General features: G+C 43.9%; 1 pseudogene; it reads left to right on the top strand.

Annotated features, from left to right (window-relative positions):
- LOC110497838 overlaps window positions 1-25829 on the top strand; it is a 75756-nt pseudogene that overhangs the window by 13383 nt on the left and 36544 nt on the right.

The raw sequence follows: 25829 nt of genomic DNA, 5'->3' as shown, positions 1-25829 counted from the left end.
CTTTGCACATTCTTGGCATTCTCTCAACCAGCTTCATGAGGTAGTCACCTGGAATGCATTTTAATTAACAGGTGTGCCTTCTTAAAAGTTCATTTGTGGAATTTCTTTCCTTAATGCGTTTGAGCCAATTAGTTGTGTTGTGACAAGGTAAGGGTGGTATACAGAAGATAGCCCTATTTGGTAAAAGACCAAGTCCATTTTATGGCAAGAACAGCTCAAATAAGCAAAGAGAAATGACAGTCCATTAATACTTTAAGACATGAAGGCCAGTCAATAAGGAACATTTCAAGAACTTTGAAAGTTTCTTCAAGTGCAGTCGCAAAAGCCATCAAGCGCTATAATGAAACTGGCTCTCATGAGGACTGCCACAGGAATGGAAGACCCAGAGTTACCTCTGCTGCAGAGGATAAGTTCATTAGAGTTACCAGCCTCAGAAATTGCAGCCCAAATAAATGCTTCACAGAGTTCAAGTAACAGACACATCTCAACGTCAACTGTTCAGAGGAGACTGTGTGAATCAGGCCTTTATGGTCAAATTGCAAAGAAACCACTACGAAAGGACACCAATAAGAACAGACTTGCTTGGTCAAAAAAAACATGAGCAATGGACATTAGACGGTGGAAATCTGTACTTTGGTCTGATGAGTCCAAATTTGAGATTTTGGGTTCCAATCGCCGTGTCTTTGTGAGACGCAGAGTAGGTGAAGGGATGATCTCCACATGTGTGGTTCCCACCATGAGGCATGGAGGAGGTGTGATGGTGTGGGGGTGCTTTGCTGGTGACACTGTCAGTGATTTATTTGGAATTCAAGGCGTATTTAACCAGCATGGCTACCACAGCATTCTGCAGCGATACGCCATCCCATCTGGTTTGGGCTTAGTGGGACCATCATTTGTTTTTCAACAGGACAATGACCCAGCACACCTCCAGGCTGTGTAAGGGCTATTTTATCAAGAAGGAGAGTGATGAGAGTGCTGCATCAGATGACATTGCCTCCACAATCCCCCGACCTCAACCAAACTAAGATGGTTTGGGATGAGTCGGACTGCAGAGGGAAGGAAAAACAGCCAACAAGTGCTCAGCATATGTGGGAACTCCTTCAAGACTGTTGGAAAAGCATTCCAGGTGAAGCTGGTTGAGAGAATGCCAAGAGTGTGCAAATCTGTCAACAAGGCAAAGGGTGGCTATTTGAAGAATCTCAAATATAAAATATATTTTGATTTGTTAAACACTTATTTTGGTTACTACATGATTCCATATGTGTTATTTCATAGTTGTGATGTCTTCAATATTATTCTACAATGTAGAAAATAGTAAAAATAAAGAAAAACCCTTGAATGAGTAGGTGTTCTAAAACTTTTGACTGGTAGTGTACACTGGCAAGCCCTTGAATTGAAACATTAAACCTTATTTATACATTTAAAACAATTCATTATCAATAGTCTGGTGCTTTGCAACATCATACTTTAGGTTGTGCCGAATCCGATTTCCAGTATCTGCCCTAGATCATTTGAAGGGAAGTCTGTGCTAGTGTCTTGGAGGGCTGCCCTGCACTCTGCTCCAGTCTATAACCTGACCAACAACCTTGAGGTGGAGGGCACCAAACACATCATGGAGGCGTACCAGAGAGAGAATAGAGACATCATCCAGAAGAACAAGGCCAAGCTGGTTGGGTACCTGTAATCCCGCACTGACTCGCTCTGCCTTGCCTGATGAAACTCATCACCAATGCATTATTCTGTTGTACTACATTATCTCGCTCCCTCTCCCACCCTCTGTCTCCTCCTGCAATACTGACTACTAGGATATTGATTATTCCCTCTCTCTCCATCAGATGCGAGAGCAGGAGGAGCTGCTGTTGTTGGAGGAGCAGGAGCATCGCAGGCTGGAGGCTCTGCAGGAGGAACAGAGACAGCTACAGGGCAGGAGGAAGAGCAAGCAGGCTCTACTAGATAATCTGGTGAGACACCTAGACATGTACACAGACACACACCACATACAGTCGCATTAATAAACACACATTGCCACATAGGCCAACGGGAACAAATTGTAAGTCATAGAACAATCAGGTGACACACGTACAGGAAGAACAAGCAGGATATATAAGATGAGCCAATGACTGGTAACTAGGCTCATTAAGAGCTTATTACTACTCTTCTGCTGTGGAGCTGCTGAAGCTTTGCTGTCCCCTCAGCATTGTTAGCGTTCTGTGCCTCCTGGCAAGTATCCTGGCTCCTTTGTGTTTAGCTACGGGCTTTAGAAGTGATTGTCCCTGTAGAGCAGCCTGGTATAGAGCGATCACAGATAGCAGGTTGAGCTGTTTGTTTGTTTGTTTGTTTAAACACTGGGCCTCTGTTGTTTGTTGGGCGATGAGCAGTAAGAACCCGGGGACACGCTCCTGTGCTTTGGCATTTACAGTATAAATCTCTGAGGCCTCACACACACAGTAAGATATACTTTAGGTTACGTAGTGTATGTGGACACCTGCTCGTCAAACATCTCATTTCAAAATCATGGGCATTAATATGGAGTTGCCCACCCCTTTGCTACAATAACAGCCTCCACTCTTCTGGGAAGGCAATACAAGATATTGGAACATTGCTGCAGGGACTTGCTTCCATTCAGCCACGAGCATTAGTGAGGATGGGCACTGATTTTGGGGAGTTAGGCCTGGCTAGCAGTTTGCGAGTCATCCCACTGGTGTGCTATAGGGTTGAGGTCAGGGCTCTGTGCAGGCCAGTCAAGTTCCTCCACACTGATCTTAACAAACCGTTTCTGTATGGACCTTGCTTTGTGTACAGGGGCATTATCATGCTGAAACAGTAAAGGGCCTTCCCCAACTATTGCCATAAAGTTGGAAGCACAGAATCGTCTACAATGTCATTGTATGTTGTAGGGTTAAGATTTCCCTTCACTGGAACTAATGGACCTAGCCCGAACCATGAAAAACAACCCCAGACCATTATTCCTCCTCCACCACCAAACTTTACAGTTGGCACTATGCATTCGGCGAGGTAGCGTTCTCCTGGCATCCACCAAACCCAGGTTTGTTCGTTGGACTACCAGATGGTGAAGCGTGGTTCATCACTCCAGGGAATACGTCTCCACTGCTCCAGAGTCCAATGGCGGCGAGCTTTACACCACTTCAGCAGACGCTTGGCATTGGGCATGGTGATTTTAGGCTTGTGTGCAGCTGCTCGCCATGAAAATCCATTTCATGAAGCTTCCGACGAATTGTTATTGTTCTGACGTTGCTTCCAGAGGTAGTTTGGAACTCGGTAGTGAGTGTTGCAACCGAGGACAGATGATTTTTGCGCGCTACGCGCTTCAGCACTAGGGGGTCCCATTCTGTGAGCTTGTGTGGCCTACCACTTCACAGCCGAGCTGTTGTTGCTCCTAGACTTTTCCACTTCACAATACCAGCACTTACAGTTGACCAGGGCAGCTCTAGCAGAGCAACTCACTTGTTGGAAAGATGGCATCCTATGACGGTGCCACCTTAAGTCACTGAGCTCTTCAGTAAGGTCATTCTACTGCATTTTCTTTGTCTATGGAGCTTGCATGGCTGTGCTCGATTTTATACACCCGTCAGCAATGGATGTGGCTGAAATAGCCGAATCCACTAATTTGAAGTGGTGTCCACATACTTTTGTGTATATGTAGTGTATCAATGATCAAAAAGACAGATATAGTGTTTGCAATGTATCCTGATAAGGGGCCATCAGCAGATCACCTCCAGCTGTTCATTATTCTGCTCCACACCTTCCTTTCTGCCTGGTGATGAAAACACTCCCAGCTCTGTGCCCACCTCCCGTCCACCCCGCGATAACATCCTGCTCCCTCCATGGATGGCATGCCTGGGCTTGTGTTTTCAGACCTCTAAGCTTGGCAACACTCCACCGGAGAAATTGCAATGTTCAACCTTCGCTTAATGGAGGTGAAGACATCGCAGTGTACTTGAAAAAAGGTCATACCACCAGGGTTTTAACATTGCTTGCATCAATAATCTGATGACTAGCCTTGAACCGCCTTGGTTTGTTAGTTGTGCAGTTATAGGGAGGAGCGTCTGCTTTGATATTTTGAACTCTGAGGTTCCCAAGTTGCACATCTCATTTACATGTACCAGTCTTCGAAGCACCTCCCATCTTTTACTTAGCGTAAATCTGTTTTTTGCTTTATCAGGATTCAGTGGTTGTTGAACATGCGCACGCACACACACGAAAATAGGATCACTCACCTCATACCTGTATTTGGATGTTCCCCCTCAGGAACGCTCTCATGTCACCACCACCACCATCCTGCTGGCACCAACACAAGGACCGGACTGCCCAGCTGGAGACTCAGATTGAGAAGCAGAAACAGGTGGTCAAACCCACCATCTTCTCCACCGGCATCCCTATGGTGAGTACCGCATGCCACATACAAGCACACTGACTGTCCTGACTGTGCAGGCCGGCTTAAGCCTACCACATAGTTGGCATAAAAACAACATCCAAACAGGCTAGCTCACACAGACATGCTAGTGAATGTCCAGCATGCACCCTGGGTCGGCCTAGTCTAGCTTAAGGTTAAAGTGCGATGAGCTCACACGAATACTCTGCCTACGTGACTTCACTCAATGGTAACATATGGTCTTCCTTACACAGAGCCCAATGCAGTTTATCTTACTGGGGGCACACACTATGCTCTTTAGGTACATGCTAATTCATTGTTAGCATATTACAGTGGTGGTCAGTTTAGTTAGATTAGCTTCACGCTAATGGTTGGGAAGCTCTTGAAGGTGGATGTTGCTGCAGTGTATTGTGTCCTTATCAAGGGTTTCTTCCTGGTGTGGGAACAAGCCCTCAACTCCTCTGTAATGTCATCACTTTCCTACCTGCAGCCCTCAGAGACAGAATGAGGGCTCTGCCTCTGTGTTTTGTTGAGCTGTCAGCTATGTGTTATTCATGGTGTCTGTTAAGGCCTTCTTCCATTTGGCAACTGCTCTGTTTTCCTCCACAGTTGTTTATTTTAATTTTACAGTGATGAGATAAAGCGATGCCATCACCCTTCTTCTCCTCCAGCCCCTATGAGAGGCGTAGCGGTTTTCCCAGGGTGCAACGGTGCGTGGGAGAAATCTCTGCTCAGTGCTCACCTAGTCTCATCTCCATGACAGTGGAGAAGTCTTTCTCCAGACACACTCATATTCCTATACATTACATTGGGGAATTTGCATGCAGAGTCTAGAAACCTTTTATTCCAGTGTATTTGATTAGTCATTTAAACCCAAAGACATGACCATTGCCCATTTTTCATCCACCATTGGGGGGAAAAAAAGAGCTGCTCCAGTATGGCTGGCTTCACATGGAGGAGGATGTGGTTCTCTCTAACTGACTGAATATGCAGCATGAAGTCGGACATGCTGATGGAGAAAGGGTTGTAGGATGCTGTTGCTCTTGGCTATGACTCTGGCTGTTTTTCCTCACTTTTCCCCCTCTCTTTCCCTCTTTTCTCCTCCTCCCTCTGGCTCGGGGTGGGGTAGAGCGGTTGCCAGGCGTGTCTGGAAACCGCAAGACTTCAGTTGGGCTTCAGTGTGGTTTTTCTTTCCCCTCACCTCAGTCCAGAAGACTAACTTCTGTTTGACTTGGTGGCGTTTCAAGGTGGCCCAGTTCATTCCTGCAGAACACCGGCTTATTTAGATCCATTTATTTAGTTAAAAAAATATATATATTTCGTTAGTTTGGTGTCCTGTTTGAGGTACGATTGAAATGAGAGAAGACGGAGTCGTGTTGCTGTCATTTCAGAGAGCGGGAGAGAAACATTTATTCTCAGATTGAAAAATTATCTTTCCATTAATCAATAATAGGCTGTGTGAAGGGCTGTATCAAGGGTACTTCTCTCTCCTCTTAACTATCATGTCCTGGACACGGAAGCAGACTGAGAGAAAGATGAAAAGAATGAAGGAGGTGAAAGGTGAAACGACTTCAGCGCCTCCATGGTCATGGCTTGTCTCCTCTGGGGGTTTGGAAGCAGGGGGTTTGGCCCCACAGAAGACTCTGCAGGCAGGCAGGCCAAGGTATTTGCATTTATTGAGGATCCCCATTATCTGTTGCCAAGGCAGCAGCAACTCTTCCTGGGGTCCAACAACATTAAGGCAGTTATATACAATTAACAATATTACATGTAATTACATTTTATAACACCGTTCCCTCGGGTCACTACTCTACTACCACACATTTACAATACAGAATCCATGTGTACGTGTGTGTGTAAGCGCGCGTGTGTGTGTCTCTTCACATTCCCCGCTGTTTCTCATTTTTATGTTATTTAAATCTGATTTTACTGCTTGCATCCGTTACATGATGTGGAATAGAGTTCTATGTAGTAAAGTGCACCTCCCATAGTCTGTTCTTGACTTGGGGATTGTGAAGAGGATGTCTTGTAGGGTGTCCAAGCTGTGTGCTAGTAGTTTAAACAGACACCTCAGTGAGTTCAACATGTCAAGGCTTCTTACAAAGACAACTAGTGATGAAGTTTATCGCTCCTCCACTTTGAGCCAGGAGAGATTTACATGCATATTATTAATGTTAGCTCTCTGTGTACATTCAAGGGCTAGCCATGCTGCCCTGTTCTGAGCCAATTGTAATTTTCCAAGGTCCCTCTTAAACCCTAATTAAACCCTAACCTGACCAAAAGACTGAACAGTAGTCCTGGTGCGACAAAACTAGGGCTTGTTGGACCTGCCTTGTTGATAGTGTTGTTAAAAAGGCGGAGTTATACTTTATTTTCGACTTCTCCCCAACTTAGCTACTGTTGTATCAGTATGTTTTGACCATGACAGTTTACAATCCGGGGTTACTCCAAGCAGTTTTGTCACCTTAACTTGCTCAATCTCCACATAGTGTATTACAAGGTTTAATTAGGGTTTAGTTAATTATTTGTCCCAAATACAATGCTTTTAGTTTTAGAAATATTTAGGACTAACTTATTCCTTGCCACCAATTCTGAAACTAACTGCAGCTCTTTGTTAAGTGTTGCAGTGATTTCACTCGCTGTAGTAGCTGACGTGTTGAGTCATCTGCATACATAGACACACCGGCTTTACTCAAAGCATGTCATTAGTAAAGATTGAAAGAAGTAAGGGGCCTAGACTGCTGCCCTGGGGAATTCCTGATTCTACCTGGATTATGTTGGAGAGGCTTCCATTAAAGAACACCCTCTGTGTTCTGTTAGACGGGTAACTCTTTATTCACAATATAGCAGGGGGTGTAAAGCCATAACAAATACATTTTTCTGGCAGCAGACTATGATCAATAATGTCAAAAGGCACACTGAAGTCTAACAAAACAGCTCACACAATCTTGTTTATCATCAATTTCTCTCAGCCATTCATCAGTCATTTGTGTAAGTGCCATGCATGTTGATTAGAGGTCGACTGATTATGATTTTTCAATGCCGATTACCGATTTATTGGAGGACCAAATAATTATTATTTTTTTAAATGTATTATTTGTAATAATGACAATTACAACAATACCGAATGAACACTTTTATTTGAACTTAATATAATACATCAATCAAATAAATTTAGCCTCAAGTAAATAATGAAACATGTTCAATTTGGTTTAAATAATGCAAAACCAAAGTGTTGGAGAAGAAGGTAAAAGTGCAATATGTGCCATGTAAAAAAAAATAAACGTTTAAGTTCCTTGCTCATAACATGAGAACATATGAAAGCTGGTGGTTCCTTTTAACATGAGACTTCAATATTCCCAGGTAAGAATTTTTTGGTTGAGGTTATTATAGGACTATCTCTCTATTAGAGGTCGACCGATTAATCGGAATGGCCGATTTAATTAGAGCCGATTTCAAGTTTTCATAACAATTGGAAATGGGTATTTTTGGACACCGATTTGGCCAATTTATAAAAAAAGTATATATATTTAAAATGTTCTTTTTTACACCTTTATATCATCCCCCGTTTGGCGAAGTTGGCTGTCTTTGTTTGGAAGAAATAGTCTTCACAGTTCGCAACGAGCCAGGCAGCCCAAACGGCTGCATATACCCTGACTCGGTTGCACAGAACGCAAGAGAAGTGACACAATTTCCCTAGTTAAAATAAATTAATGTTAGCAGGCAATATTAACTAAATATTCAGGTTTAAAAATATATACTTGTGTATTGATTTTAAGAAAGGCATTGATGTTTATGGTTAGGTACACATTGGTGCAACGACGGTGCTTTTTTTGCGAATGCGCTTGTTCAATCACCCGTTTGGCGAAGTAGGCTATGATGCAATGATAAGTTAACAGGCACCGCATCGATTATATGCAACGCAGGACAAGCTAGATAAACTAGTAATATCATCAACCATGTGTAGTTAACTAGTGATTATGTTAAGATTGATTATTTTTTATAAGATCAGTTTAATGCTAGCTAGCACCTTACCCTGGCTCCTTGCTGCACTCGCATAACAGGTAGTCAGCCTGCCACACAGTCTCCTCGTGGAGTGCAATGTAATCGGCCATGATCGGTGTCCAAAAATGCAGATGACCTAATATTATGAAAACTTGACATCGGCTCTAATTAATCGGCCGTTCCGATTAATTGGTCGACCTCTAATGTTGATTGTCCATCCCTATAAGCATGCTGAAAGTCTGTCTGTAAATTTGTTTACTGTAAAATAGCATTGTATCTGGTCAAACACAATTCATTCCAAAAGTTTACTAAGGGTTGGAAACAGGCTGAGTGGTCGACTTTTTGAGCCAGTAAAGGGGGCTTTACTATTCTTGGGTAGCGGAATTACTTTTTGCTTTCTTCCAGGCCTGAGGTCACACACCTCCTAGTAGGCTTAGATTGAAGATATGGCAAATAGTGGCAATATCGTCCGCTATTATCCTGAGTAATTTCCCATCCAAGTTGTCAGATCCCGGTGGCTGGTCATTGTCAATAGACAACAATAATATTTTCACCTCTTCTACACTCACTTTACCAAATTCAAATGTATGCTTGTATTTATTATGGATCCCCATTAGCAGCAGCTGCTCTTCCTGGGGTCCAGCTAAATTAAGGCAGTTATTCCTTAATTTTTATTTTATTACTATACATTTACAACAGATTTCACAACATATTAAGTGTGTGCCCTCAGGCCCCTACTTTACTACCACATATCTACAACACAAAATCCACGTGTGTGTGTGTATAGTGCGTATGTTATCTTTTTTTGTATGCATGTGTCTGTGCCTATGTTTCTGTTGCTTCACAGTCCCCTTGTCTTTCATAATTTGATCAGTTATACTTGGATGTGTAGTGTCAGCGTCTGTTGCTGGCATGTCATGCCTAAGTTTACTTATCTTGCCAATTAAAATGTAATTGGCAATATCAGTGTGTTTTGTGATGAATGAGCCATCTGATTCAATGAATGATGGAGCTGAGTTTGCCTTTTTGCCCAACATTTTATTTAAAGCTTTTTACTATCATTATTCATGTATTGATCTTTTTTTCATTGTGTAATTTCTTCTTCTTTTAATTCAGTTTAGTCACATTATTTTTCAATTTGGAGTACGTTTGCCAATCGGTTGTGCAGCCAGACTTAGTTGCCATTCCTTTTGCCTCATTGCTCTCAACCATACAATTTTTGTAACTGTAATAAGCAATTTCATAAATGTGTCAAGTGCAGCATCTAGTTGCTCCTCATTACACACCACAGACCAACAAATATTCTTTACATCAACAACATAGTAATCACTACAAAACTTATTGTATGACCTCTTATACACTATATTAGGCCCAGCCTTTAGAACTACGTTTTTCTTAGATATGGCTACTATATTGTGATCACTACATCCGATTGATCTGGATACTGCTTTCAAGCAAATTTCAGCAACATTAGTCAAGATGTGATCAATACATGCTTAAGATTTTGTTCCTGTGCTGTTTAACTACGCTGGTAGGTTGACTGGTTACAGTTTGCAGATTTTTCTTGTGTGCAGCTTGATGAAAGCCAGTCAATATTTAAATCACCCAGAAAATATACCTCTGTTGATATCACATACGTTAGCAAGCATTTCACACGTTATCCAGACACTGACTGTTAGCACTTGGTTTATAGCAGCCTCCCACAAGAATGGGCTTGACGTGAGGCAGATGAACCTGTAGCTATATTACTTCAACCGTATTTAAGGTGATCCGTCAGTGGGGGATGACATCTATATGTTTTAGGCTGAGGAACGTGAACAGCCTGTGAGGATGCCACCTCCTGGTGCTTTGTCTTTATTTAAACCATGGCGAGCTAACGCAGTGTGTGTACTTCTGTCATGGTGTTTACGGTCTGAGCTATTCTGCTCCCCTGTGATTTAGCAGCAGTGGAGAGGGAGCCTCTAACCTGCATGCCCTGATAATCCTGGAGGTGTGTGTAAGATGGAGTGTGTCCCATCATTTTATTTATTTTTTTCTCCACCCCTTTTTTCGTGGTATCCAATTGGTAGTAGTTAGTCTTGTCTCATCGCTGCAACTCCCGTACGGACTCGGGAGAGGCGACGGTCGAGAGCCATGCGTCCTCCGAAACACAACCCAACCAAGCCGCACTGCTTCTTGACACAATGCCCATCCAACCCGGAAGCCAGCCGCACCAATGTGTCGGAGGAAACACCGTACACCTGGTGACCGTGTCAGCATGCACTGCACCCGGCCCGCCACAGGAGTCACTAGTGCGCGATGAGACAAGGATATCCCTGCCGGCCAAATCCTACCTAACCCGGACATCTTGGGCGTTGCCCCATGGGCCTCCCGGTCGCACCCGGCTAAATCTCTAGTGGCACAGCTAGCACTGCGATGCAGTGCCTTAGACCACTGTGCCACCCCCCACTGTGCCCCGAGTCCCATCAGTTTCAATAGGATGTCGATGTCCGCACCAACGCAGAAGTCTAATTAGCATAATACAAAAATCCCCATAGAAATCAGTCAGTTTAAGCTAGCAATCTTTTTTTAATTTAAATTATTATTTTTTTTTTACATGGGCTGCGTCTCAATCCACTGTCGCCCTTCCGCATCTGCGATGAAAGGTGGCAGTGTAAGTGCGGTGTTAGTCAGACCATGACACATCCCTAAAATCAGTTTTCTCATAAAAACGTCTGTAGCGGCCTCCCGGGTGGCGCAGTGGTTAAGGGCGCTGTACTGCAGCGCCAGCTGTGCCATCAGAGTCCCTGGGTTCGCGCCCAGGCTCTGTCGTAACCGACCGGGAGGTCCGTGGGGCGACTCACAATTGGCCTAGCGTTGTCCGGGTTAGGGAGGGATTGGTCGGTAGGGATCTCCTTGTCTCATCGCGCACCAGCGACTCCTGTGGCGGGCCGGGCGCAGTGCGTGCTAGCCAAGGTTGCCAGGTGCACGGTGTAGCCTCCGACACATTGGTGCGGCTGGCTTCCGGGTTGGATGCGCGCTGTATTAAGAAGCAGTATGGTTGGGTTGTGTATCGGAGGACACATGACATTCAGCCTTCGTCTCTCCCGAGCCCGTACGGGAGTTGTAGCAATGAGACAAGATAGTAGCTACTACAACAATTGGATACCACGAAATTGGGGAGAAAAAAGGGGTAAAATTAAAAAAATAAAATAATCTGTAGCATCCAAACAGATTGGCCTACAAACTATTGACCACTCTATGGAAAGATGACTCTCGCGAACACAATGGTGTTTTTCATTTTGGTCTACGACTAGGCTGTACCAACTTTAGACAAGTCCCATCTGCCAACTTCTGTCTATAGTGTCCGAACAGTTTGCGCTTGGAATACACAATATATCGGTAAGCATATCGGAATAGGCCGATATTAGCTAAAAATGCCAACATCGGCCCGATGTCTAGTTTAACACCGATGTGCAAAATGGATGTCTAAACTGAACGTGCATACCTATATAACGTAGGTAGATGACGTGCATACCTATATAACGTAAGTAGATGATGTAATGATGCCAAGGAAAATACAGCGCTACACAGAACAAAAGCAGAAACATACTAAGGGCACACTTCCAACAACTAAACAAGTTCAAGTCCAGCAGTCATTTGAAAGAGGGAGAACATTTCAGCGAGACAACTCAAAGGCGAAATCCATTAACGCCAAGATAATGGAATTCATTGCCCTTGACAATCAACCTTTCTCTGTCGTGGATGATGCTGGCTTTCGCCAACTGGTCGAGCACCTCAAGCCCCGGTACACACTACCAAGTAGGCAATATTTTTCAGATGTTGCCCTACCGGAGTTACACACTATTGTTGAAACGCACATCTATGAGCTACTTGCCATGGGCGTCACTGCTATTAGCTTCACGACTGACATTTGGACCAGCGATGTCAGCCCCATGAGCATGCTGAGTCTGACAGCACAGTGGGTCGACGAGGATTTCGTACAGAGGAAAGTCGTATTGCATGTTTAAGAATGTGCTGGTTCTCATACCGCTGCTGCCATTTCAATGGCATTTGAGAACATGTTTGAAACTTGGAAACATGAACACCCTCCTAGTTCCATTTGAACAACTGACATGAGAAATAAGCTCAACTGCATCTGCAGCAGACGTGATACCCTCTGTCATGGCATTGAAAGGCCTGCTCAACAAAACTGCCGACAGACTGTGGGGTTAAAACTTGCAAAAGTACTCAAGGCTGTGAACAAGCGATTTGGTGGCATTCTCTCTTAGCCTCTTTACCGTGTCACCACCAATCTGAATGCTAGATACAAGGACCACTACTTTGATGCAGACAAGAAACAGGGTTTAGGTGAAATGTTAGACACAGCTGGACAAGATGGAAACGGACATGGTGACAGTGCGCACCGAGGAAGAGCGGCCACGGACAGACAGCTGAAACTTCACTGCTTGACATGTATGATTAAATCCTGGTTAGGACTGAACAAATTAACAAAACACCACAGCAAGTAAGCGAAATAAATAGTTTTTGATTATGTTTTACTGCTATTGGGAACATACGTAAATGCTAACAAAATAACTTTTTTGTGTGTTTAAACTATTTAACTGTACTAGAAGGCTTAAAAATACGACAAAATGTTTAATATTGGGTATAGGTTTTTTTGGGCAAGGAAAATACCGGATATTGGTATCGGCCAAAAATGTCATATCGGTGCATCCCTAGTATGCACTACACACTAATGACCCCTCTATGGAAAAAAAAAAAGATACATTTGCTTCCTGATCTTGCTTCTCTCAAATATAGGACAGTCACTTAAGAACGAACTTCCTTTTAGATAAAAAAAACAACTTCTGTTTAACCATGTATGAAGCTGTTATTCAATGCATTTCTATGGGCTAATACAGTGGTTCCCAAACTTTTTATAGTTTTATAGTCCCATACCCCTTCAAACATTCAACCTCCAGCTGCGTACCCCCTCTAGCACCACGGTCAGCAAACTCTCAAATTGTGCCTCCATTGTAAGCCTGCCACACGCACATTATATGATACATTTATTAAACATAAAAATGAGTTCGAGTTTTTGTCACAACCCGGCTCGTGAGAAGTGACAAAGAGCTCTTTATAGGAAGGACCAGGGCACAAATAATAGTATAATAATAATCAATAATTTTGCTCTTTATTTAGCCATCTTACATAGTGGGGCAAAAAAGTATTTAGTCAGCCACCAATTGTGCAAGTTCTCCCACTTAAAAATATGAGAGAGGCCTGTAATTTTCATCATAGGTACACTTCAACTATGACAGACAAAATGAGAAAAAAAAAATCCAGAAAATCACATTGTAGGATTTTTAATTAATTAATTTGCAAATTATGATGGAATAAAACTTTTGTTATTGACCAAATACTTAATCTCAATACTTTGTCATTGCCAAAGGGTATATAACAGGGGTCAAACGTTTTCTGTAAGTCTTCACAAGGTTTTCACACACTGTTGATGGTATTTTGGCCCATTCCTCCATGCAGATCTCCTCTAGAGCAGTGATGTTTTGGGGCTGTTGCTGGGCAACACGGACTTTCAACTCCCTCCAAAGATTTTCTATGGGGTTGAGATCTGGAGACTGGCTAGGCCACTCCAGGACCTTGAAATGCTTCTTACGAAGCCACTCCTTCGTTGCCCGGGCGGTGTGTTTGGGATCATTGTCATGCTGAAAGACCCAGCCACGTTTCATCGTCAATGCCCTTGCTGATGGAAGGAGGTTTTCACTCAAAATCTCACGATACATGGCCCCATTCATTCTTTCCTTTACACGGATCAGTCGTCCTGGTCCCTTTGCAGAAAAACAGCCCCAAAGCATGATGTTTCAACCCCCGTGCTTCACAGTAGGTATGGTGTTCTTTGGATGCAACTCAGCATTTGTCCTCCAAACACGACGAGTTGAGTTTTTACCAAAAAGTTCTATTTTGGTTTCATCTGACCATATAACATTCTCCCAATCTTCTTCTGGATCATCCAAATGCTCTCTAGCAAACTTCAGACGGGCCTGGACATGTACTGGCTTAAGCAGGGGGACACGTCTGGCACTGCAGGATTTGAGTCCCTGGTGGCGTAGTGTGTTACTGATGGTAGGCTTTGTTACTTTGGTCCCAGCTCTCTGCAGGTCATTCACTAGGTCCCCCCGTGTGGTTCTGGGATTTTTGCTCACCGTTCTTGTGGTCATTTTGACCCCACGTGGTGAAATCTTGCGTGGAGCCCCAGATCAAGGGAGATTTTCAGTGGTCTTGTATGTCTTCCATTTCCTAATAATTGCTCCCACAGTTGATTTCTTCAAACTAAGCTGCTTACCTATTGCAGATTCAGTCTTCCCAACCTGGTGCAGGTCTACAATTTTGTTTCTGGTGTCCTTTGACAGCTCTTTGGTCTTGGCCATAGTGGAGTTTGGAATGTGACTGTTTGAGGTTGTGGACAGGTGTCTTTTATACTGATAACAAGTTCAAACAGGTGCCATTAATACAGGTAACGAGTGGAGGACAGAGGAGCCTGTTAAAGAAAAGTTACAGGTCTGTGAGAGCCAGAAATCTTGCTTGTTTGTAGGTGACCAAATACTTATTTTCCACCATAATGTGCAAATAAATTCATTAAAAATCCTACAATGTGATTTTGTGGATTTTTTTTCTCATTTTGTCTGTCATAGTTGAAGTGTACCTATGATGAAAATTACAGGCCTCTCATCTTTTTAAGTGGGAGAACTTGCACAATAGGTGGCTGACTAAATACTTGTTTGCCCCACTGTATAAAACCTTATTTGTTGATCAAAAATGGTGAATAACTCACCACAGGTTACTGTGAAGGATGTACTTGAAAGGATGCACATACAGTTGAAGTCGGAAGTTTACATAAACTTAAGTTGGAGTCATTAAAACTTGTATTTCAACCACTCCACAAATTCCTTGTTAGTTTTGGCAAGTCGGTTAGGACATCTACTTTGTGCACAATTGTTTACAGACAGATTATTTCACTTGTAATTCACTGTATCACAATTCAGATGGGTCAGAAGTTTACATACACTAAGTTGACTGTGCCTTTAAACATCTTGGAAAATTCCAGAAAATTATGTCATGGCTTTAGAAGCTTCTGGCTAATCGACATCATTTGAGTCAATTGGAGGTGTACCTGTGGATGTTTTTCAAGGCCTACCTTCAAACTCAGTGCCTCTTTGCTTGACAATATGGGAAAATCAAAAGAAATCAGCCAAGACCCCCGAAATGAAATGGTAGACCTCCACAAGTCTGGTTCATCCTTTTGATCAATTTCCAAACGCCTGAAGGTAGCACGTTCATCTGTACAAACCATTGAACGCAAGTATAAACACCATGGGACCACGCAGCTGTCATACCGCTCAGGAAGGCGATGCGTTCTGTCTCCTAGAGATGAATGTACTTTGGTGTGAATAGTGCAAAACAATAGCAAAGGATCTTGTGAAGATGCTGGGCGAAACAGGTACAAAAGTATCTATATCCACAGTAAAACGAGTCCAATATTGACATAACCTGAAAGGCCTCTCGGCAAGGAAGAAGCCACTGCTCCAAAACGGTCATAAAAAAGCCAGACTACTGTTTGCAACTACACATGGGGACAATGTAAGAATGCTGTTCGACTACAGCTAAGCATTTAACACCGCAGTACCCTCCAAACCCGTCATTAAGCTCAAGACCCTGGGTCTCAACCTCGCCCTGTGCAACTGGGCCCTGGACTTTCTGACGGGATGCCCCCAGGTGGTGAAGGTAGGAAACATCTCCCCACAAGGGTGCGTTCTCAGCCCTCTCCTGTACTCCCTGTTCACCCATGACTGCGTGGCCATGCACGCCTCCAACTCAATCATCAAGTTTGCAAACGACACTACAGTGGTAGGCTTGATTACCAACAACGACGAGACGGCCTACAGGCAGGAGGTGAGGGCCCTCAGTGTGGTGTCAGGAAAATAACCTCCCACTCAACGTCAACAAAACAAAGGAGATTGTGGACTTCAGGAAACAGCAGAGGGAGCACCCCACTATCCACATCGACGGGACAGTAGTGGAGAAGGTGGAAAGTTTTAAGTTCCTCAGCGTACATATCACGGACAAACTGAAATCGTCCACCCACACAGACAGCATTGTGAAGAAGGCGCAACAGCAGGAGGCTGAAGAAATTTGGCTTGTCACCAAAAACACTCACAAACTTTTACAGATGCACAATCGAGAGCATCCTGTCGGGGTGTATCACCGCCTGGTACGGCAACTGCTCCGCCCACAACCGTAAGGCTCTCCAGAGGGTAGTGAGGTCTGCACAGCGCATCACCGGGGGCAAACTACCTGCCCTCCAGGACACCTACACCACCCGATGTCACAGGAAGGCCATAAAGATCATCAAGGACAGCAATCACCCGAGCCACTGCCTGTTCACCCGCTATCATCCAGAAGGCGAGGTCAGTACAGGTGCATCAAAGCGGGGACTGAGAGTCTGAAAAACAGCTTTTATCTCAAGGCCATCAAACTGTTAAACAGCAATCACTAACATTGAGTGGCTGCTGCCAACATACTGACTCAAATCTCTAGCCACTTTAATAATTTTAAAAATTGGATGTAATAAATGTATCACTAGTAACTTTAAACAATTCCACTTTATATAATGTTTCCATACCCTACATTACTCATCTCATATGTATATACTGTACTCTATACCATCTACTGCATCTTGCCTATGCTGTTCGGCCATCACTCATCCATATATTTATATGTACATATTCTCATTCATTCCTTTATTCTTGTGTGTAAAAGTTAAGTTGTTGTGAAATTGTTAGATATTACTGCATGGTCGGAACTAGAAGCACAAGCATTTCGCTACACTAACATACATTAACATCTGCTAACCATGTGTATGTGACCAATAAAATTTGATTTGAGATTGTACTTTCTGGAGAAATGTCCTCTGGTCTGATGAAACAAAAATAAAACTGTTTGGCCATAATGACCATCGTTATGTTTGGAGGAAAAAGGGGGATGCTTGTAAGCCGAAGAACACCATCCCAACCGTGAAGCACCGGGGTGGCAGCATCATGTTGTGGGGGTGCTTTGCTGCAGGTGGGACTGGTGCACTTCACAAAATATATGGCATCATAAGGCAGGAAAATTATGTGGATATATTGAAGCAACATCTCAAGACATCAGTCAGGAGGTTAATGCTTGGTCGCTAATGGGTCTTCCAAATGTACAATGACCCCAAGCATACTTCCAAAGTTGTGGAAAAATGGCTTAAGGACAAGAAAGTCAAGGTATTGGAGTGGCCATCACAAAACCCTGACCCCAATCCTATAGAAAATGTGTGGGTAGAACTGAAAAAGTGTGTGCGAGCAAGGAGGCCTACAAACCTGACTCAGTTACACCAGCTCTGTCAGGAGGAATGGGCCAAAATTCACCCAATTTATTGTGGGAAGCTTGTGGATGGCTTCCCAAAACGTTTGACCCAAGTTAAACAATTTTAAAGGCAATGCTACCAAATACTAATTGAATGTATGTAAACTTCTCACCCACTGGGAATGTGATCAAAGAAATAAAAACTGCAATTATTCTCTACTATTATTCTGATATTTCACATTCTTAAATTATAGTGGTGATCCTAACTGACCTATGACCGGGCATTTTTTACTAGGATTAAATGTCAGGAATTGTGAAACACTTTAGCCAAATACATTTTAAACTTTATGTTCCTTTCCGACTTCAACTCTAACTCTGCAATGTTGGGTTGTATTGGGTAGAGTCCGTCTTAAATCTGTTTCCACACACAGTCTGTGCCTGTATTTAGTTTCCATGCTAGTGAGGGCCGAGAATCTACTCTCACATACGTATGTGGTTGCAAAGGGCATCAGTGTCTTAACTTCTTGGTGACGGGGCAGTATTTTCACGTTCGGATGAAATGTATGCCCAAATTCAACTGCCTGCTACTCATCCCCAGAAGATAAGGTATGCATATTATCAGTAGATTTGGATAGAAAACACTGAAGTTTCTAAAACTGTTGGAATCATGTCTGTGAGTATAACAGAACTTACTTAGCAGGCGAAACCCCGAGGACAAACCATTCAGATATTTTTTTTTTTTAGGTCACACTCTGCAATGGGATTTCATTGGGAACCAGATTTCTAAGGGACCTTCTTGCAGTTCCTATCGCTTCCACTGGATGTCAACAGTCTAGAAATTGGTTGAGGTTTTTCCTTTGTTTAACGAAGAAGTATGACCATCATCTTGAACGAGGGTAACTTGAAGTGTACTGTTAGACAGTGGCGCGTGACCAGAAAGCATGCTTCAGTTTGTTTTCTTCCTGTATTGAACACATCATCCGGTCTTTAATTTGATCGATTTATTTACGTTAAAAAATACCTAAAGTTGTATTACAGAAGTAGTTTGACATTTATTGGCAAAATTTACAGGTAACTTTTGAGATATTTTGTAGTCAAGTTGCTCAAGTTGGAACCGGTGTTTTTCTGGATCAAACGCGCCAAATAAATGGACATTTTGGATATATATTGACGGAAATAATCGAACAAAAGGACAATTTGTGATGTTTATGGGTCATATTGGAGTGCCAACAAAAGAAGCTTGTCAAAGGCATGAATTATATTTTTATTTCTGCGTTTTGTGTCGCGCCTGCAGGGTTGAAGTATGGTTTCTCTCTTTGTTTACGGAGGTGCTATCCTCAGATAATAGCATCGTTTGCTTTTGCCGAAAAACCTTTTTGAAATCTGACATGTTGGCTGGATTCACAACAAGTGTAGCTTTAATTTGCTATCTTGCATGTGTGATTTAATGAAAGTTAGATTTTTATGGTAATTTATTTGAATTTGGCGCTCTGCATTTCCCTGGCTCTTGGCCAGGTGGGATGCTAGCTTCCTATCAGACATGATTCAAACAGTTTTAGAAACTTCAGAGTGTTTTCTATCCAAATCTACTAATTGTATGCATATCTTATCCTCTGGGGATGAGTAGCAGGCAGTTGAATTTGGGCATGCATTTCATCCGGATGTGAAAATACTGCCCCCTGTCACCAAGAAGTTAATTGACCCTCCATTAACGTAACAGACATATACCAGGATCTGTGCCAAGCAGGGCATGTCTGTTCACTCATCCAGCTGTAATGCATGTAATTCACTGTCTTGTATGCGAAGCAGTAATTGTTTCAAAACATCCCCCTGCCATGTCACTGATGCGTCGTGACACAGGTGCAGGTGTAGTACTGCTGGTAGTAGCACTACTACCAGTAGAGCTGGTATGTGTCTCTATGGACACGGGCCTTCTTTTTTTTTTAACCATTTACACATTTCTGAGCAAATTGAATGAGCAGCAGCTACGTTTGGCTACATACGAACCGTTAGTGGAATTCCTGCGAGAGAGTCACGGTTAATGTGATTGGATGTTAATTATTTGACTAGGCTACCTGTATTTGATATTGTGTTATTTCGCTGAACACTAGATGGTTTAATTGTATTTTTGGTAGTGAAACGAGACTACTCAGGCGGGGGGGGCAGGGCAGGGGAACATCACCCAAATCTATAGCCCTGTTGGAAAATCTAAATGGACTGTTTGAAAATGTGAATCACATTGGCGTACCCCAGTTTGGGAATAGCTGGGCTAATAACAGTAAGACCAAATTCAATGTTTAACCAAATACTTTTTTATATTTTTTTGATACCTTAATAAGGGATCCTAAAAAAATAATGATTATTAGAAGGCTAAGGGGTGGTTAGAGAACATACTCCCCCTGGGTCCAGGTGTGACTGGGCTTCTGCTGCAAGGCAGTGGGGATGGGTCTGGTCTTGTCCCAGGAATGGTCCAGAATCAGTCTGGGTAATCCCTCACTTTGTAGCACTCCCCAGAACAAAGAGACTCTCTCCCAGCCTGCCTTGATATTTCTCACACATATCCATGTATGTTACACACACACACACACACACACATTGCCCAGCCGTGGCAAACATCCTTTGAAGACCAAAGTGAAGCGTGTTCTCTTTTTAAAGTAGACAAACACTCAAATCAAAAGGAATTGGATGTGGGGGGAGGTAACCCTTCCATGCTATTGGTGACGTCTCTCTCCCTCTGTGTGTTAGTTCTAGTCTATCAGTTAGACTACATCACAACATTATATCATAGCCACGTTTGTTTGCAAAACTGAACATTGGTTGAGTTGAATGACTTTAGAATTCAATTATCCTCTGGTTCATGGAAGTAGATGTCTTGAGTGCTGTACCTTTTTTAGTCGTGTGTGTGTGTGTGTGGGGGGGGGGGTTGTCCACAGCTGTCACAATCTGCCATGTCTGCTTGCGGTTGACCGTTAGAGAATCTCTCCACCTTGGTCCAGCTTTCAGCGCCATCTTAAATAAAACGTTCCATCGCCACAGGGGTGAGATATGGCCCGCAGAGCAGCTGACATACCTGATGAGGCTGACGTGCTCCTAATGAGAGAGCAAGAGAGGGACACACACAACACAAAACAAACCCAATACACACACACACTCTCTCTCACTCACTCTCAGGCAAATGAGGGTGGAAAGTTTATCCCTAAACACAGATGTGTACCTTGCTAAAATACCTAGGGTCCTCTTTGGCTCGACTCTACTCTTCTCAGGGAATGGAATCCAAAGGCCTTAGTGTGCATGTACACACACTCACACACATTCGGTGCATGTTTGCGCAGGCTTGTTTTCCTTGGTAGTATGCTGTCCTCTACAATGACCTCTGTTAGGTAGTCATGCTCCTCAATGCAGGCCAAGCAGTGTCTGGCAGACTGGCTGGACCTGTTCTACTGGGGACGTTCTAGGCTACAGATACACCACACTGCTACTTTCCCCGAACACTTCATTATTTTTCTTTCATTTTGTTTTTCTTCCTCATTTTTCCTCCTCTTACTGCTTCACTGAACCATTGTTCCCAGGTGTGTGCTGGGGTTTTTACAGTTCTGATTATATATGTTGGTTGGGATGCATGATGCATGTATGTTTCCATTTATGCCTCACCAAAGTGATTGACGTTAATTTTGACTGGTGTGTCATTCAGAGCTCGAAGGCCGTCCTGTCTTATGTCAGAGAGGGCTCGACCCTTCACCTTTGCCCTTTGCTCTTATATTCCAGTGTTGGCACGTAGACTCATGGCTGCGGGGCAGTGAGGTGTGGGCTTGGGGGACTCTGGGGGGTAAAGGAGAGGTCCTGTCCCCCCAGTCCATGATTGGCACCAGCATCTGTGGGCATTCATTCACACTTGTGCCCCTGGTTTGGCCCTGTTTTGGTTGGCCCTAGCACCCCACGGGCATGCCAGCCCAGCCCAGGGGAAAAAGGAGTTGTCAGCTTTAAGGGCTTTGCGAGGGGGCAGCTGCTGCCTGCAGGACGGTTATATTTAACCCTGTGAGGGAAGGGGAGGAACGGGTGTTTACACTTGCTACTTGTGCTCAGTGGGCCAGAGGGGGCCACAAAGCTCTTTATCTACACCCGGGTAGGGGTGGCAGTGAGGGGGTAGGAGGATCGCACAGTGGAGGATTTGACCCTCTCAATCGCTCAGGTGGTCCTAACTCTGGTCATTAGCGTCCCTAATACAGCCACTGTGTGGAATTGTCTTCCTCCCGCCGCCTCGCTCTGTTTTGATTGTAGGTAATTATCACTGGGTCATTAGTGAAGGGAGCTCCCTGAGGCTCTGCCTGGGTTACATGGAGCTCAGCTGAAGTTACCCATGAACAAGGTGTGTGTGTGTGTGTGTGTGTGTGTGTGTGTGTGTGTGTGTATTGGGGGTGTTTTGAGCAGAGGTGCTGATGAAGGGGTTTATCTCCAGCGACCTTGGGATGTCCTGCAGAGTCAGCGGGAGAGCCAGCAGAGTGTGTGTCTGGTAGTGATATGGCTCCCTGGGGGCAGAGTGTGTGTCTGGTAGTGATACGGCTCCCTGGGGGTAGAGTGTGTGTCTGGTAGTGATACTGCTCCCTGGGGGTAGAGTGTGTGTCTGGTAGTGATACGGCTCCCTGGGGGTAGTGTGTGTGTCTGGTAGTGATACGGCTCCCTGGGGGTAGAGTGTGTGTCTGGTAGTGATACGGCCCCCTGGGGGTAGAGTGAGTGTCTGGTAGTGATACGGCTCCCTGGGGGTAGAGTGTGTGTCTGGTAGTGATACGGCTCCCTGGGGGAAGAGTGTGTGTCTGGTAGATATACGGCTCCCTGGGGGAAGAGTGTGTGTCTGGTAGTGATATGGCTCCCTGGGGGAAGAGTGTGTCTGGTAGTGATACGGCTCCCTGGGGGTAGAGTGTGTGTCTGGTAGTGATACGGCTCCCTGGGGGAAGAGTGTGTGTCTGGTAGTGATACGGCTCCCTGGGAGAAGAGTGTGTGTCTTGTAATGATACGGCTCCCTGGGGGTAGAGTTTGTGTGATCAGATCTCGTGTCCAGCTGTTAATTAGGCTTGGCCTTGAACACTGACTAAGTATCTCCTATGTTTGAGTGTGTATAGACTTCCCGGCGCCGACAGAGATGGCCGCCTCACTTCGCTTTTCTAGGAAACTATGCAGTATTTATATTTTTTTTTCGTGTTATTTCTTACATTGGTACCCCAGGTAATCTTAGGTTTCATTACATACAGTTTCATTACATACTACTGAATATAAGAGCAACGTCAACTCCCCATCAGTACGACCAGGAATATTACTTTCGCGAAGCGGATCCTGTGTTCTGCCTTCCACCCAGGACAACGGAATGGATCCCAGCCTGCGACCCAAAACAACGACGTCGTAAAAGAGGCAATCGAAGCGGTCTTCTGGTCAGGCTCCGGAGACGGGCACATCGCGTACCACTCCCTAGCATACTACTTGCCAATGTCCAGTCTCTTGACAACAAGGTTGATGAAATCCGAAGAAGGGTAGCATTCCAGAGAGACATCAGAGACTGTAACGTCCTTTGCTTCACGGAAACATGGCTCACTCGAGAGACTCTAACGGAATCGGTGCAGCCATGTACAGTTGGGCAAAAAAGTATTTAGTCAGCCACCAATTGTCAGCCACCAAAAAGTTCTCCCACTTAAAAAGATGAGAGAGGCCTGTAATTTTCATCATAGGTACACTTCAACTATGACAGACAAAATGAGAAAAAAAATCCAGAAAATCACATTGTAGGATTCTTAATTAATTAATTTGCAAATTATGGTGGAATATAAGTATTTGGTCTAACAAAAGTTTATCTCAATACTTTGTTATATACCCTTTGTTGCCAATGACAGAGGTCAATCGTTTTCTGTAAGTCTTCACAAGGTTTTCACACATTGTTGCTGGTATTTTGGCCCATTCCTCCATGTAGATCTCCTCTAGAGCAGTGATGTTTTGGGGCTGTTGCTGGGCAACACGGACTTTCAACTCCCTCCAAAGATTTTCTATGGGGTTGAGATCTGGAGACTGGCTAGGCCACTCCAGGACCTTGAAATGCTTCTTACGAAGCCACTCCTTCGTTGCCCGGGCGGTGTGTTTGGGATCATTGTCATGCTGAAAGACCCAGCCACGTTTCATCTTCAATGCCCTTGCTGATGGAAGGATGTTTTCAATCAAAATCTCACGATACATGGCCCCATTCATTCTTTCCTTTACACGGATCAGTCGTCCTGGTCCCTTTGCAGAAAAACAGCCCCAACGCATGATGTTTCCACCCCATGCTTCACAGTTGGTATGGTGTTCTTTGGATGCAACTCAGCATTCTTTGTCCTCCAAACTCGACGAGTTGAGTTTTTATCAAAAAGTTATATTTTGGTTTCATCTGACCATATAACATTCTCCCAATCTTCCTCTGGATCATCCAAATGCGCTCTAGCAAACTTCAGACGGGCCTGGACATGTACTGGCTTAAGCAGGGGGACACGTCTGGCACGGCAGGATTTGAGTCCCTGGCGGCGTAGTGTGTTACTGATGGTAGGCTTTGTTACTTTGGTCCCAGCTCTCTGCAGGTCATTCACTAGGTCCCCCCTGTGGTTCTGGGATTTTTTCTCACCGTTCTTGTGATCATTTTGACCCCACGGGGTGAGATCTTGCGTGGAGCCCCAGATCGAGGGAGATTATCAGTGGTCTTGTATGTCTTCCATTTCCTAATAATTGCTCCCACAGTTGATTTCTTCAAACCAAGCTGCTTACCTATTGCAGATTCAGTTTTCCCAGCCTGGTGCAGGTCTACAATTTTGTTTCTGGTGTCCTTTGACAGCTCTTTGGTCTTGGCCATAGTGGAGTTTGGAGTGTGACTGTTTGAGGTTGTGGACAGGTGTCTTTTATACTGATAACAAGTTCAAACAGGTGCCATTAATACAGGTAACAAGTGGAGGACAGAGGAGCCTCTTAACCTGTAGTGGCGCCCAGCCCGTGCACGGGACCGTTTTCATCATCTGATACTAATTAGCATAACGCAATGGACATAAATCTTCCTATTCTTGAAAATCACAAGTGAAGTATATTGGAACACAGCTTAGCCTTTTGTTAATCACCCTGTCATCTCAGCTTTTCAAAATATGCTTTACAGCCAACGCTAGACAAGCATTTGTGTAAGTTTATCATAGCCTAGCATATCATTATGCCTTGCTAGCAGCAGGCAAACTTGTCACGGAAATCAGAAAAGCAATCAAATTAAATTGTTTACCTTTGATGAACTTCGGATGTTTTCACTCACGAGACTCCCAGGTAGACATCCAAAGTTAATTTTTTCCCGAAATATTATTTTTGTAGGCGAAATAGCTCCGTTTGTTCTTCACGTTTGGCTGAGAAATCGCCCGGAAATTGCAGTCACCACAACGCCGAAAAATATTCCAAATTAGCTCCATAATATCGACAAACATGGCAAACGTTGTTTAGAATCCATCCTCAAGGTGTTTTTATAATATCTATTCGATAATATATCCGTCGGGACAATTCCCTTTTCTCTAGGACCGATTGGAGTAATGGCTACCTCTGCACTTTACGCGAGAATCTCTCTCGGAGCCACCATTTGACCACTTACGCAATATGCCCCCATACGGCTATTCTTCAACAGAAATGCCTAAAACTACGTCACAATGCTGTAGACACCTTGGGGAATACGTAAGCTCGTTGATGGTACATTCACAGCCATATAGGGAGTCATTGGAACACAGAGCTTTCAAAACCTGGGGCACTTCCGGATTGGATTTTTCTCAGGCTTTCGCCTGCAACATCAGTTCTGTTATACTCACAGACAATATTTTTACAGTTTTGGAAACGTGAGAGTGTTTTCTATCCAAAGCTGTCAGTTATATGCATATTCTAGCATCTTTTCCTGACAAAATATCCCGTTTAAAAAGGGAAAGTTTTTTTTTTCCAAAAATGAAAATACTGCCCCCTAACACCGAGGTTAATTAAAGAAGAAGTTACAGGTCTGTGAGAGCCAGAA

The sequence above is a fragment of the Oncorhynchus mykiss genome, chromosome 19 (genome assembly GCF_013265735.2).
Source record: "Oncorhynchus mykiss isolate Arlee chromosome 19, USDA_OmykA_1.1, whole genome shotgun sequence".
Lineage (NCBI taxonomy): Eukaryota > Metazoa > Chordata > Actinopteri > Salmoniformes > Salmonidae > Oncorhynchus > Oncorhynchus mykiss.
Note: the sequence above shows the minus strand (reverse complement) of the source record. Positions and strands in the feature narration are given on the sequence as shown.